Genomic DNA, 2,897 nt, shown 5'->3' with positions numbered 1-2,897 from the left:
TCCTTCCAGCAGGTTCCAGCACATGCCAAGGTATACCAGCTACTTCCATGTCATAAAGGCTTAGTCATGTCTCTTGACCAAGCAATGAGCTGGTGCCCTGACAATTCTGCACCTACCTAGCTAACAACAATTGAGAATGCCCAGGGGGGGGGAGCAGTGCTTGTACATGGAAGCAGATCTGCTGATGCATGCTATCAAGACTGATGTACTATGTGGAAATGTTGTAGCATATAGAGTGAATGGTATTCAATGCACCACCAAAATATTGTGACTTGAAGCTTTGGAGTGCAAGTCTAGGTTTGCGACCCAGACATTTACCTGGTTGAGAGTAGAGTTGGAGTCTGGGTTTGCTTCCCATGCCCATCAACTTCTGTGACAATAGACAGCACCTCAGTTGACCAGTCTGGGTACAAAGCAAAACCAACCACATCCACAAATAGCTTCTCTCTCTGCTCATTTGCAGTGCAGAAACCAATTTGCAAATGAGATGGCTGTGTTGCTTAGGTTTGTATGTGCACTGCAAAGCTGGTGGTGCTTTCACCTGCTCTCAATAGACTGACAGACGAGCAGTAGCATAGAGACAAGTTGACTTCTTTTTTTCATCATGGCATAATCCAAACATGTGACCTACTACACATTTGCACTGACATCTCCAGTCTTCCGGTATGCTGGTGAACCCTGAACATGTCTAGCAGGTTGAAGATCTAAGGCAACAGAAGACTATCAAGTATATTCTCTACACAGGTCAACTGGGTGCTGACAAAGAGAAATCATCATTGTGGGATTCCCCTGAGCTCATGAGCAAGGATCCGTGTACAATGGTTTTCTCTCTGAACTGAAGGATGATGACTGCTGCTGGGTGAGGTGGGATGTGATGGGAACTGCGAAAGGGTGGTAAAACAAACATGGCAGACCGGTGCCTTGGTCCTTCGAGTCCAGTCTCAAGAATATGTGTCAGACTGGTCTCAATCACAATTATATCTCAGTCAGGCAATCACCCTTCTTTGGTGTGATGCAACCAAGACATGTACAGTGCTCTATCTGAGAACAGTCTTTGGAAATTAAATGGAGCAATCATTCTTTTAACACTGAGTGTGTAGCAAGAGTTGCAAGGCCAACATTTGCCAGCAAACCACCCTAGACTCATTGAGAAGCCTCTCACAAGGCCCAGAGGCAATGTGAGAACAAGGACCAGAGGCACTATCTCATGCTGAAAACACATACACTGACTGCCAAGTGCATCCAGGTATGTTTGCGAACAGCTGATGGCAACAATGCCTCCACAAACTCCATTATCACTGCTGCAAATGATATTGACATGATCAATCTGCAGCCTTATGACATCTTTGTGGTTGTGTTTGTGTATGGATCATGGTTTGCACCTGGCCAAAATGCACTTTTGATGCTTCAATTGCCTCTTTACAGTTCTCTGACCTGATGACTGTCCCATCAACACTGACTTTCTCCAGAATACAGGGCCAATTGCCTTCAGATGCATCTGTTGGATGGATAAGTAACTCCTTGCATGTGTGATAATATGGTGCTCACCTGGTAACCAATCCTCCAGATGCAATGTCCTGCTACATAGTGCTTGCAGCATGTCAATGCACTGGCTCTTCATCCAATGGTCTGGCCCTTTATTCCGGATGGTGGGAGATCCCAGCAGATATGGGCAAGTAGCTGGATATCCTATGATATGTTTTCACACCTTCTGCAATGCAAATGGTAGTGCCCTGAACTGCGAATGGCTGAGATTGTTTTGCACTGCAAGTGTCTGATTAGGACCTAGTGGAAAAGCAGCAGCTGACATACCCATGAAGTCTTTTAACTCTTTGCAAACATCACTTCATAGGGCCTCAGCCTTGAGAGCATTAAGGTGCGTGATTGTGGCCTACATAGAAAGTGAGCCTGGTTTGCACAGTATATTGCAGACCATACATGAGGGCTGACATCATCCAAAGGCAAATCAGTGTCTGTACCATCTAGGGCTACACCTGCCACCTGGAGATCATGTAGTTGTTCTGTTCGCAAAACCACCATCCTGAGCCTGTGTTAGTGGTTGTGGAACTGCAGTGAGACACAAGTTGTGCACTTCATAAAAGTCTGTATATTGGCTTGCATCTGCTTGACATTCTTATGACGAGGAGCAAGACAATGCTGGAGCACTTGTTTGACAAGATCAGAGCCACCCACAAATGAGGTCTCAGTGTTGTCATTATGTCAGCTGGCTTTCACCATGTGGATGGCACAGAATATCCCCCACTGCTCAAGAGTTACACATATGTGCTGGAACTCCTCCTTTGCCTTCTCAAATGTATGGTGCTGGATGTCTAGAAAGCTGTTGATATTGAGCGCCTGTATCTGTTCCATCCATGCTATGTGCCATTGTCGCATCTCACATAGCAGCGCACTGGTCTGGTCACCTCAAGCATCATTAAGAGCCTCAGCCTTCAGCTCCTTCCAGAGCCCAGCCAAGAGAGTCATATATGCTGTTTGACTGATGTGCTCCATGTTGTTGGGTTTTGGCAGCATTTGCTCAAAGATCAACCAGGGATTGATCTCCTTCTGGGTTCCAGTGAATTGTATAGTGGGCAGGTCATTGTGAATGATGTTGAGCAGAGTTGGCAGAGGTATCCAAGAGTGTTTGCACACCAGCACAAGAGCTGCATGATATTTGTGGGGGCCTTGGATGTCTCTGTAAATCTTGGATCCAAGATCTCTGCCAGCAGCTGCTGGAGGAGTGATGGGCTGAGTCAGTGTCAGGGCACCAGCTCATTGCTTGGTCAAGAGACATGACTAAGCCTTTATGACATGGAAGTAGCTGGTATACCTTGGCATGTGCTGGAACCTGCTGAAAGGATTGGATGGTCAGGTGACCTGCTGTGCATGGCTGTGCA

This window comes from Dacryopinax primogenitus (genome assembly GCF_000292625.1).
Source record: "Dacryopinax primogenitus strain DJM-731 SS1 chromosome Unknown DACRYscaffold_1, whole genome shotgun sequence".
NCBI lineage: Eukaryota > Fungi > Basidiomycota > Dacrymycetes > Dacrymycetales > Dacrymycetaceae > Dacryopinax > Dacryopinax primogenitus.
Note: the sequence above shows the minus strand (reverse complement) of the source record.